The 12,899-nt window shown below is 46.5% G+C and overlaps 1 long non-coding RNA gene across 3 annotated transcripts; it reads left to right on the plus strand.

Annotated features, from left to right (window-relative positions):
* The first annotated feature begins 3,391 nt into the window (after nucleotides 1-3,391).
* Nucleotides 3,392-12,057, plus strand: LOC120360526 (uncharacterized). 3 transcript variants are annotated; one of them, XR_005577000.2, is made up of 5 exons: nucleotides 3,392-3,867; nucleotides 4,832-4,892; nucleotides 7,638-7,883; nucleotides 10,997-11,232; nucleotides 11,911-12,057. It is a non-coding gene; the product is annotated as an uncharacterized LOC120360526 (long non-coding RNA). The 3 variants fall into 3 exon arrangements; XR_005576999.2 differs by lacking the exon at nucleotides 7,638-7,883; XR_005576998.2 differs by lacking the exon at nucleotides 7,638-7,883 and having other exon boundaries at nucleotides 11,110-11,232.
* The last annotated feature ends 842 nt before the right edge of the window (nucleotides 12,058-12,899 follow it).

The following is a 12,899-nucleotide window of genomic DNA, read 5'->3' on the forward strand; positions in this document are numbered from 1 at the left end:
AATGGTGAGGTTTCACCATGATGGCCAGGCTGGTCTTGAACTCCTGACCTCAGGTGATCCACCCACCTCAGCCTCCCAAAGTGCTAGGATTACAGGCGCGAGGAAAGCCAGTGTCTTAAACACTCTGCTTGCTCTGTAGCCTTGCTCTCTAGTGAAGGGGAAGCTTGGCAACTGTAAAGTCGAGCTCATGAACTGTTTTTAGAATCCTCCCTGCAGCTGGGCTCAAAAAGAGTCTTCCAGGCTGGCTTCCCTTGATGCCTGTACCCTCAAGTCAAACATGAAGCTGTTTTCTCGATTTGTCTCCCGGCCCCAGGTCTTTTTTCTGGTTTTGCTGGGACGCTGCTGAGTGAGAACTGAAGGTTGCCTTCACACTTCTAGCTCACCTTCTTTGTGGACTATACATGGTATGGTCCAAGAGGAATGGGCTTGACAAAGATGAGAACAGTCGTGTTCACACACTCATGAATATCAAAGAAGAGGCACCAATTAAGTCTTCTGGGAAATGTTCTGAACTGACAGTCAGTGAAGGAACAGCTGCAATCCCTGCACCTCGCATTCTGCTTAGCCCAGCACGATAGCCTTCACTGAGAGTGTGCTCAGAGATAAGCCTATATGGAGTGTTTGGTGCCAGAGTATCTAAGACCTTGGCCTATCCCTGCCCGGGATAGGGTGGCAAAGACAGCAATGTAGCCTGCATGGGAGGAGCTGAGGCCGCTCCAGGGCTGGTGTTGGGCACCTGCAGAAAATATCCTGCTGCTGGCAGGGCTTGACAACCTGCTCCCCTTTTATTCACTCTAAGGCCCAGGACAGACATAGGTAACTCTTTTTTTTTTTTTTTTGGAGATGGAGTTTCGCTCTTGTGACCCAGGCTAGAGTGCAATGGCGGGATCTCCGCTTACCGCAACCTCCGCCTCCTGGGTTCAGGCAATTCTCCTGCCTCAGCCTCCTGAGTAGCTGGGATTACAGGCACGTGCCACCATGCCCAGCTAATGTTTTGTATTTTTAGTGGAGATGGGGTTTCACCATGTTGACCAGGATGGTCTCGATCTCTTGACCTCGTGATCCACCCGCCTCGGCCTCCCAAAGTGCTGGGATTACAGGCGTGAGCCACCGCGCCCAGCCAGACATAGGTATCTCTTAAAGGCCCCTCCAGCTCAAAGGTTTAAAATCATCTCCTAATCCTTGATCTTGTAAAGAGGGATTGTCATTAGCTACCTGAGGGGATGGGCCTAGAATAGCCGGATGAGTGCTCAGTGGAAACCACTTCCCCCTCACAAAGCCATGTGAGGCAAGCAGCCCCGCCTCCATTTCACGGAAGAAAGTAACTCAGAGAGATGAACTGATGAGCCCTCATCATATAGCTTGTAAATGGTACAGCAGGGAATCCACAGCTCTGGAGGCCAGGTTTCTACAAGGAGCTCCGAGGGAGGCCTGGCAGGGAAAGACAAGTCATACAAGAGCAGGTGACGGCCTGGCCTCCCATTCAGCTGTGCAGGCGGACCCCTGTACTAAAACCTTGCAGGGGCTGAAATTCACCGGGGGTTCTGCTCCCCACACCATGCGCCCCAGCAAGGCGCTGGGCCCTCCAGGGAAGACTCTAATATGCACAGAACAGCACTGGGGCTAGGGCTGCCCTGCTTGTGTGAGTGCAGGTAGTGAAGTCAGGTGTGGGGAGGGATAGCAGATCCACTCTTCCTGGATGATGCTGGCAGCATTATGGGCCGGCCTGATGACTACTCCCTTCATACTGTAGGTTTTGCTGTTGTTGCTTTGAGTGTCCTTTCCTCTTCAGCCACTCCTCTGCATCATTGAACACCTTTGTGAAGTCACTCAGACGGACATTTACCCAGTAAATGTTTTTCCAAGACCAGGGCAAGAGAGGAAAAATGGAGGATGAGAAACAAGAGCATATGGATGCTTTCAATCAAATTCATCTCCTAGGCCGGGCGCGGTGGCTCACGCCTGTAATCCCAGCACTTTGGGAGGCCGAGGCGGGTGGATCACGAGGTCAAGAGATCGAGACCATCCTGGTCAACATGGTGAAACCCCGTCTCTACTAAAAATACGAAAAATTAGCTGGGCATGGTGGCCCGTGCCTGTGATCCCAGCTACTCAGGAGGCTGAGGCAGGAGAATTGCCTGAGCCCAGGAGGCAGAGGTTGCGGTGAGCCGAGATCGTGCCATTGCACTCCAGCCTGGGTAACAAGAGTGAAACTCTGCCTCAAACAAAAACAAAAACAAAAACATCTCCTAATGTAATTAACCCTGATTTAATTAATTGTATCTCCTGATTTAAAAAGGGTATCAATGTTCCAATTTGCAACATTTAAAAAACTGATGCACACAAAATGTAGTGTTGGCCCATTTCCAAAGATCACAGCAGAATGGGGTTTTAGGAAAGAAAAACAAGCACGTATTTGGAATGTTCTGGGCCCAGGAGTAAGCTAGCACTCGAACTGAAGACAGAACAATTAGTGATGGATGTGCTCCAATTCACTGAATTCGTCAAAATCATAAAACCCTCATCAACGTGGGGTACAAATACAGTTCTGTCTCTTCTTTTTCAATCCCTTTCGCATCTACCTCGTCAACAGTAAACCCCAGGCCCTCTTCTTTGCCTCCATCCTTACTCTGAATTGTCTGTGAGTTCAGGGACTTACAGTTTCAAGATACCAGGCCTGGAGCCTGACCAGTGAACTAAACATCCACTCCAGGCCCAGCCAACCCCAGGGAAGAAGCCTAGGGGTAGAGGGAGGAAAAATGAGTCCAACTCAGGCCGGTGGCCATGGTGAGCTGCGGGTAGGGGGCTCAGAGTGGTGCGCCTCTAGCATTGTGCCTGGCACAAGAACGACAATTTATTTTCTGAATAAATACCTGGAATTACTTGATTCATCTCTGGGAACGTGGAGTTTGCCCCAGCAAACTCTTGGTCCACAGGTCCTAGCTTCCTTATCTCCCCCCGTGATCGGCCTCCTTCAGTGAAGTCAAGAGGAACAGCAATTAACCCCTGCGCTGCTGTGGTGTCCCCAGGGCCAGGTGCCACGTGAGAGGCTCCGGGCTGGAGCGAGCACCTGAGGGCCCCGCGCTCTGGGCAGGGTGGAGGGATAGCGACCTGGGGCACCCGCTGCGTGCAAGCCCGGCTGGGGCGGCTGCCAGCCACCGGGGAGAGGTGCTGCTGGCTAGAGCCAGAGGGGATCCCCCGCAAGAAATATATCGCTTGCTGACACTTTTACGACCCGGGCCGGCTTACAGGACACAGACCGGTGCACAGCTCCGCTCTCCCCTGCCCAGCTTGACATCACATGCTCTCCCCGGGGCTGCCACTTGGAGTCAGGAAAGCCTATATATTTCCCTCCTCAGATAGGCCTAGTGGCTCTCGTCAGGTGCAGAAAGCCAATAAATCACCAGCGAAGTCTCGGTGTATCTATCGGTCAGGAGCTTGTCATCCTCCAGCCTTGATCCACATGAAAGCTGGGAGCAGGAGGGACGGGGGGCGGGCGGGGCGCGGGCACCTGGCGCGGGCACCTGGCGCGGAGCTGGCGGGAGGGCTGGGAATCTGCAAACGTTCGCAGTTCGGGTGGACTGCGGGGGGAGTTGACACCCCCCCACCCCCACCGCCTGCGCTTCCTTTCACTTTGAAGTTCTGTGGCTCCGCACTGGAGCTGGGAGGCCAGTCCTCCAGCCTGGGGCTTTCAATATTCACATCACGTCCTCTTTGCGGCTACAGCGGAAGTTCAGGCGACCTCCCCGCAACACAAGGTGGGGTGGGGGGTTTCGAACCACAGTGCTGCGTCTCGAATCGCCAGGCGTGACCAAGTAGTTGAGACATGACTGGGATCTAGGGTGCAGAAGGGCCCTCTTGGGTAAGGTAAGTTCCTTTCCAGTTCTCAGTGTCTTCCAGATAGCAGTATAGTATCTGTGGAATCCGATGGACCTTGGTTCTAATCCCACCTCTGCCACATTCACCTTTTGGACTTTATTACGTTTTCTTACACTCTGCACTTTCAATTTCCCCATGTCTAAATGGGAATACAAGCCCTTAGTTCACAGAATTGATGTGGAATTTTTTTTTTTTTTTTTTTTTTTTTTTTTTTTTTTTTTTGGGACGGAGTTTCTCTCTTGTTACCCAGGCTGGAGTGCAATGGCGCGATCTCGGCTCACCGCAACCTCTGCCTCCTGGATTCAGGCAATTCTCCTGCCTCAGCCTCCAGAGTAGCTGGGATTACAGGCACGCGCCACCATGCCCAGCTAATTTTTTGTATTTTTAGTAGAAACGGGGTTTCACCATGTTGACCAGGATGGTCTCGATCTCTCGACCTCGTGATCCACCCGCCTCGGCCTCCCAAAGTGCTGGGATAACAGGCTTGAGCCACCGCGCCCGGCTAAGAAACAGTTTTTTAAATAATCTCCCATGTGAAAGCCATGGAGAACTTACCCTCTCACCTCTCTGCCTTCAGTTTCTTCAGCTGTAAAACGAGGGGCAGGAATACCAGTGTTTTTCGATTGGGGGCCATCAGAATCTGGGATCAGGGATGTCCTGCACATTGAACAATCTTTAGCATTCGAAGCCTCAGACATTAAATGCCAGCAGACCCACCAGGCATTGTGGCAATCAAAATGGTCCACACGTTTCCAAAACCCTTGAGCTGAGAACCACTGGATGATCCTGTTCCCTTTCTAGCTTTAATATTGTATCAGTTGAAGAGTCCTGGTTCAGGTACTAACCAAGTACCTCTGCTGTGACTTTGGCTAAGCTCGTTAACCTTCTTCTTTTTATTAAATCTCCGTATCATGAGAATAATCAAACTTGTCCCATACTGTCGATATTACAGAGCGGTTGTAAAGATATGATGACGAGAAATAAAAGTGAATGTGGAAACATGAATCTCTAAGGTAAGGTACCATTATTATTATGCAAAATGTTTTTTTTTTTAAAATAATTTTTATTGTGTGAAAATAAATAATTACCCTTAAATTTTAAGAAATAATTACAATACCCTTTAAATCGATTTCCCTTATTCAGAAAAAAGAAAACAGAGTAAAAGGGTCAATGATTTATCCAAGGCTGTGAAGCTAGAATTTGAACTCAGACTGTCTGACCACAAAACCTATATGCTAAGTAGTGTCCTCTATTTCTTGTTCATGTGGGTCAGAAAGGGTTTGTCCCCAGATCGGTGGACTTTCTGACAATGAATGAGTTATATAGGAAGCTAACTATTGGATTGTTGCTTATCGGGGCATTCTCTCGGGGGGAGCTAGTGATCTGAAGAAGGGCTCTCATTTTTGAAGTGGGGTGGGCCTCACTCTGTTGCCTGGGCTAGGGTGCAGTGGTATGATCAGAGTTTACTGCAGCCTCCAACTCTGGGCCTCAAGTGATCCTCCTGCCTAAGCTTCCTGAGTATCTGGGACTAGAGATACACACCACCATATGCCTGGCTAATTTATTTCTAATTTTTTTAGAGAGGGAGTCTCACTATGTTGTCTAGGCTGGTCTTAAACTCCTGGCCTCAAGTGATCCTCTCACCTCAGCCTCCCAAGTAGCTGGACACCCAGCTGAGAAAGGCTCGAAGCCACTCTGCTCAATTGCCTGCCTTAATGTGACTCTCATTTTTTTTTTTTTTTGTCTTTTGTGCCTTCTCCACTTCCTCTGTGAAAAATGAAACCTTCTTAAGGTAATTTAAATATTTTTATATCCCATTACTTGCACACAACTCTTTGTTTCTGCGATCTATTCTAAACACACACACACACACACACACCCGTAGAACCAAGGTTGCCAGATTTACCAAATAAAAATAAAATATTCCCAGTCAAAATTGAATTTCATATAAACAATACACTTTCTAGTATTTCTCAAATATTGCATGAGACATACTTACATTAACAATTACTCATTTTATCAGAAATTCAAATTTAATTGGGTGTCCTGGATCGTATTTGACAACTCTAGTCTTATTTATATTCCAGTCGTTCCCAGCCTTGTTCTGCCTCTCAGACAGACAGCCAGAGAGGAGTAGAGCTCTGTATGAGACATGGCAGAGACCTCCAGAACACAGACGCCTCTGTCCTAAGGGCATTTTCAGTCTAGCTGAGAATGTAGTGTAGAAGTCACAAGAGGCAGCCACTCGACACTTGACTTGCATCTCATGCCAGCACCCACTGAGAGTCTCGCTGAGTCCCTTCCTCTCCTGCTACCCACATCCACTCAGTCCCTTACTCGCCTCTCCCTTCCACATCCACTCGGTCCCTTACTCGCCTCTCCCTTCCACGTCCACATCCACTCGGACTCTTACTCGCCTCTCCCTTCCACATCCACTCGGTCCCTTACTCGCCTCTCCCTTCCACGTCCACATCCACTCGGACTGTTACTCGCCTCCCACTTCCACGTCCTCTCAGATGTCTTCTCTTCTGCATCTCCATTTTGGTCCATTTCCTCAACAATTTGCATCTGAGGGACTGCAACTACCTCCTAACTTGGCTTCCTATTTCTATTCCTGATCTTGAGTGTTCTCTACCCTCCACGTGGGCACCCGTCAGATTTTGCTTTCTTTTAAAATATCATGCTTTCTCTGATGAGTGTTACCATCTACGTTCATTACAGAAATATTCTCATAGGAATATTATAGAAAATTCCCTTTGGAATTTGGGAAAAAAATTTGCCAAGTTCTCATTTTCTACACCAGAAAAACGCAAGCTTCGAGATCTGGCCTTTCCTGACCATCCTGGCTCTTCCTGACACAACACAGCTTACAGCTCACAGTCTGTCTACACAACCACGTTCCAGTTGTCTAAATAACAAGCCATGCTTTTTGCCTAGGAGGCCTTTGCAAAGCCTTTTTCTTCTTCTCCCTGGAAGTGGCTTCTTCCATTAATTACACTCAGTACCCAGTTCCAATGGCATTTCCCTGAACTTGGCTTCCTGAAACCGACTTAAAAATAATCTTAGTCCTCCTACAGTCATCTGAGCTTACACAGTCCTTATAAATACCTTTCTTAAAAATATTTTAAAAAGTCATAATTATTTATTTACACATATATTATCCCATCTAAATTTAAGATCCTTAAGGATAGACACCATGTATCTCTCAAGCCTAGCAAAATGCTTCATGCAATTAGGAGCTCAGTAAGATGTTTGTTAATCATTAAGTGACTTAATTAATGGGACCATTTCTTTTCCTGTGTGTTTTATGCATTTCACGGATGGCCTCACACTAATTGTTCTGTCAATGAAATGCTGGTTTAAATGCTGCTGTAATTTAACACTTGACAATCCAATTAGATTACAAATATCTGTGATCCTCCCTAGTGTAACTTTCAGGGCTAGCCATAAATAACTGTTGAATGGTTGAATTATCTTCCTGCAGACCTAGAGGATGGTAATAGGTCCCAGATAAAGATTCAGGGACTTGGGTTCTAGTCTCTCCTTTTTCAGGATGAGTTAATTACCATAGCTCTCTGGGTCTTGCTTTCCTTGCCTCTAAAATGTGAGGGTGAGTCCTCTGAATTTTTAAAGGGCAATGAATTTATAAATAATCTCATCAGCTGTGACTTGTTAATAAGCTGCACCTTCTCTGTTCCTGGTGGATAAAAGGAACTAATGTTTGTATGTTTGTTGTGTACCTGATATGTGCTATTCAGCCCCCATCCTAGGAACTTTCCGTGTTTCCGTATTCAAGACAGGAGGAAAGCATTATGTGGCACACGTGACATCTGCAAATCAGTGCATATTCTTCTGCACCCTCGTCTACTCCTGTGTGTTGAATATTAAATATTGAGTTAATGAATTCACCGAATGGGTTGATTAAAATGGATGGCCTTTCCCGATGTGGGTGGGCCTCATGCAATCAGCTGAAGGCTGAAAAGAACAAAAAGGCTTACCCTCATGTGAGTAAGGGGGAACTCCTTCTGCCTGAGCTCTTGAGCTGGGCCATTGGTCTTTTCCTAACTATGGACTAAATTGAGGTCTTCATGGGTCTTAAGCCTTCAGACTGAATTATACCATTGGTTTTCCTGGGTCTCCAGCTTGCCGACTGCAGATCCTGGGACTCCTCAGCTTCCATAGTTGCATGAATCAATTACTTTAATAAATCTCTCTCTCTCTCTCTCTCTCTCTCTCTTTCTCTTTCAATCTGTGTGTGTGCACGCGCGCGCACACACACACACACACACAATCTTGTTGGTTCTCTTTCTATGGAGAACCCTGATTAATACAACCTGTCAGGCAATGATCAGCCAGCCAGATGTCAAGGGCTCTTGCCAACTTTAATAGCCTGGGAGAGGAATTCAAAGCCTGCTCTGCTTCTGCCCCATCCATCTCCTTGGATGACCTCAGCAGGGCCAGCCTTGGACTTCAGTTTGAAACTCCCTCTCCCTTGCCATCTACTCTCTGTAGATATTTCCCCCTGCTAACTGTTTAATATCCTTCCATTCTGATTTAGAAACTTCTTGCAGAAAAGGGAGCTACCTCAGGTTTCCTCGCTATTATAACCAATATATCATCATAGATGATAATAACTGCACTATAATGTTAGTGCTGACAGCTAACGTTCATTAACTAAGTGCTGTAAATGAGTGAACTCATCTGCTCTCACAACAACTCTGTGTAGTAACTACTGTCAGCCGCATTTTATAGGTGATAAATTTCAAGCACACAGAAGTTGATTGCCTTTCCCAAGATTCAATAGCAAGTGACAGAGCTGGGTGTGAATTCAGTGAACCTGATTCTAATCTTGGGCTCTTGAACAGATCATCTTTAATGTCTCATTTCACACTGGTATTCCCCAAGTCTCTAAAATCATTCATACAAAGGCATGAGTTGCCTGCCTCTACAACTCTGTGTCAGGCCCCAGGTTTCTAGGCCTGCACTGCTTCTAGAAAGGATCAGAGGTTACGTAAGCATGTGGGAGCAGAAAGAGACTGGGTCCAAGAGCCACAAAGCTTAAAACTGAGCCTCCACTACATGGTATGCCATCTCTGGGTACCTAGGCTCCTAAACTCTGAGTCTCAGTGTTCTCTTCTCTTAAATGGTACTAATCATGATCATGCCTGCTTCTCATAACCCACAGCACTATTCTAAAGATCGGAAGATCAAGGGCATGTGAGAGTGCTTTGTAAATTGCAAAGTGCCATACAAATATGAGTTATTATTGTTTCCAGCTGGAGTTGTCTGGGCCTACTTCAATGAGGGCATTATAAATGATTGATAAAACTTTATGTGGTATTTGTGCTTCAAGGGGGAACAAGTCTTAAGCCAAATGGCTAAAACTCTGCTATGGAATGTTGGTTGCAGCACCCTAGACAGAAAGATTTGGGCATATGAATAGGGATTGGGCCCAGATCCAGGATACCAGTCAGCTTAACTTAGATTCCAGGGTACAACGTGCTGTAAAATGTTGATTGCTATTTAGTTATTCACTGAACAGATCACAGAAAGTAATAATAGAAAATGTGTATTTGAGTGCTTACCCTGTATCACACATTGTTCTAAGCATTTTGTATGTACATGTTATTTAACCCTAACAGCAATCCAGTGACATAAATATGTCTATAGAGAATATGACGATTCCCATTTTCCAAATGAAGAAAATAAGGCTCAGAGAAGTTAGGAAACTTTTCCAGAGTCACACAGCTAATAAGCAGTGGTAAAGCTTGGATTTGAACTTCGTCATTCTGACCCTAGAGCCAGAAGGAAGAAAGGATGAAAGGAGGGAGGAGAAAAGAAAAGAAGGGGAAGGAAAGGGAAGAGAAGGAAAAAGGAAGGAAGGAAGGAAAGGAGGGAGGAAAAGAGGCAGGGAGGGAAGGAGGGAGAGAAGAGGGAGGGAGTGGGGGTGGGGCGCGGTGGCTCACGCCTGTAATCCCAGCACTTTGGGAGGCCGAGGCGGGTGGATCACGAGGTCGAGAGATCGAGACCATCCTGGTCAACATGGTGAAACCCCGTCTCTACTAAAAATACAAAAAATTAGCTGGGCATGGTGGCGTGCCTGTAATCCCAGCTACTCAGGAGGCTGAGGCAGGAGAATTGCCTGAACCCAGGAGGCGGAGGTTGCGGTGAGCCGAGATCGCGCCATTGCACTCCAGCCTGGGTAACAAGAGTGAGACTCTGTCTCAGAAAGAAAAAGAAAAAGAAAAAGAAGAGGAAGGGAGGGAAGGAAGGGAGGGAGGGAGGAAGGGAGGGAGGGAGGGAAGGAGGGAGAGAAGAGGGAGGGAGGGAAGGGAGGAAGGAAGGAAAGAAGGAAGAAAGGAAGGAAGGAAGGGAGGGAGGGAGAGGTCAGACAGCAGGCTGGAGGTGTAAGTAGGGTCCAGGACATGTGTACCAGGATGCCTTTGTGACAAGCCAAAAAGCTCAGGCTTTATTTTGTAGGTGACAGAGACTCACAAGTGGTTTTCACCACGGTCAGACTTGTAATTTAGACGTCTTCTCTGACTAGAGTGGGGACTGTGGATTTGACAGGTGGAGGGCAGGGTGAGAGAGAGAAGAATGGTCAAAATTCGATTCCACTCACCCAGGTAAATTTTTACAGAGCCGAGGGGCTATTTATGAGGTATTTTCAGAAACATTTAGTGATTCACTGAAGTCGGGTGGCAATGGAAGTTTTCTGAGTTGATTCCTGTTTCTTAGTTCAGCAACGAGAGACTGATGTGCTGCTAACAGAGGCTGGGAACACGGGAGAGGAGCAGTTCTGGGAAGTGGATTTGTCAGAAGCAGACGAGAACAATAAACACAAATTCTGGGAAGCAGTGAGGGATAGAGATGGTTATTCGTTTGGTGAAAAAAATTGTTTATTAGATGTTGACATAAGGCTAGGTACTAAGCTTGGAAGTCAGGAAAAGACAGGTCATGTTCCAAGAACAGACTATCCCCACATCCCAGTAACTTAATGCAAAAACAGTGTTTATTTCTTAACTCGTATTGTCAAGTAGGTGTTATTGAGGGAATCTGTTCCCCATCATTACTTAGGGACTCAAGTTAACAAGGTTGCATTGTCCTGTAACTTCAGTGTCTAAAGCATGACTGCTCTCAGTGACTTGGGAAAGAGAAGAGAAAGACTAAAGAATCACACCATGGAATATTATGCGGCCATCAAAAACGATGAGTTTGTGTCCTTTGTAGGGACATGGATGAACCTGGAAACCATCATTCTCCGCAAACTGACACAAGAACAGAAAATCAAACACCGCATGTTCTCACTCATAGGCAGGTGTTGAACAATGAGAACACATCGACACAGGGAAGGTAGCATCACACACTGCGGTCTGTTGGGGGGAAATGGGGGAGGGACGGGGGGTGGGGAGTTGGGGAGAGATAGCATGGGGAGAAATGTCAGATATAGGTGATGGGGAGGAAGGCAGCAAACCACACTGCCATGTGTGTACCTATGCAACAATCTTGCATGTTCTTCACATGTACCCCAAAACCTAAAATGCAATAAAATAAAATTAAATTAAAAAAAAAAAAGAATCAGACCTATACCTTTTACTGCCTCAGCCTGGAGGTGACACTGACCATGTCTGCTCACATTTCATTGACAGAGCTGATTTTATGGCCCTACCTAACTGCAAGGGCTGAGAACTGTAGAGGTGTGAATGTTACCTGTAGTGAGCAGTATCATCTCTGCTGCGTGTCATCAGCATAAGGGAGGTGATTAAATCTGGGAGAAAAAGGACAGGCTTAATCAAGGAAAGCCCACAGAGTGAAAAGAGAATGAGTGGTCAAGGATAAAACCCAGGAAGTCACCTTCTATAAGTAAAATAAGGAGGAGAGGAGCCCAGGGATTATATTGAAAAGTGACATGAAAAGAGTTAAGGACTCCCAAATGCCCATCAATGATCGACTGGACAAAGAAAATGTGGCACATATACACCATGGAATACTATGCAGCTACAAAAAATGATGAGTTTGTTTCCTTTGTAGGGACATGGATGAACCTGGAAACCATCATTCTCAGCAAACTGACACAAGAACAGAAAATCAAACAGCGAATGTTCTCACTCATAGATGGGTGTTGAACAATGAGAACACATGGACACAGGAAGGGGAGCATCACACACTGGGGGCAGTTGGGGGTGTAGGGGAGGGACAGCAGGGGCTGGGGAGGGTCAGGAGGGTGGGGAGGGATAACATGGGGAGAAATGCTGTATATGGTATACACCTAAAGTAAAATTTAAATAAAAATAAAGAAAAGAAAAGAGTTAAGAACTATGAGTCAGTAGTGTCACTCGGGCCAAGGAAGCAGGTCTATACAGAGGTACAGAGCAGCAGATGCAGTCTGGATGAGCAGTAGGATAAAGACTGAAGTCTCCACTGCCTTTGGCCATTGAGAGGGGGATGGAGAATGTCCTCATAGATGTGTCTTTTGGCAGTGAATATTCACCCAGATCTTTGTTCTAGAAAAAACAAAACAAAAAACGGTCACTTCCAGAGCTGTATGAGACAGGGTTGTGTTCCTGAGGCCATAGCACCCAGAAGCCTTCCGAAAGGGATAGTGGCAGCTGGGTTGGGCGCAGTGGCTCACACCTGTAATCTTACCACTTTGGGAAGCCGATGCGGGCAGATCACAAGGTCAAGAGATCGAAGCCATCCTGGCCAACATGGTGAAACCCCACCTCTACCAAAAATAGAAAAATTAGCTGAGCGTGGTGGCATGAGCCCGTAATCCCGGATATTTGGGAGACTAGGCAGGAGAATCGCTTGAACCCAGGAGACTGTGGTTGCAGTGAGCCAAGATTGTGCCATTGGACTCCAGCCTGGATGACAGAGTGAGCGAGACTGTGTCTCAAAAAAAAAAAAAAAAAAAAAAAAAAAGTGATGGTGGCAGTTCAAATAGGTAGTCCATTTTTAGCTTACAATATAATTTGAAATCTTTAATAAATTTTCAATTGATGATTAGCTAACTGGGCGAG

This window comes from Saimiri boliviensis, chromosome 11, assembly GCF_048565385.1.
Source record: "Saimiri boliviensis isolate mSaiBol1 chromosome 11, mSaiBol1.pri, whole genome shotgun sequence".
Classification (NCBI taxonomy): domain Eukaryota; kingdom Metazoa; phylum Chordata; class Mammalia; order Primates; family Cebidae; genus Saimiri; species Saimiri boliviensis.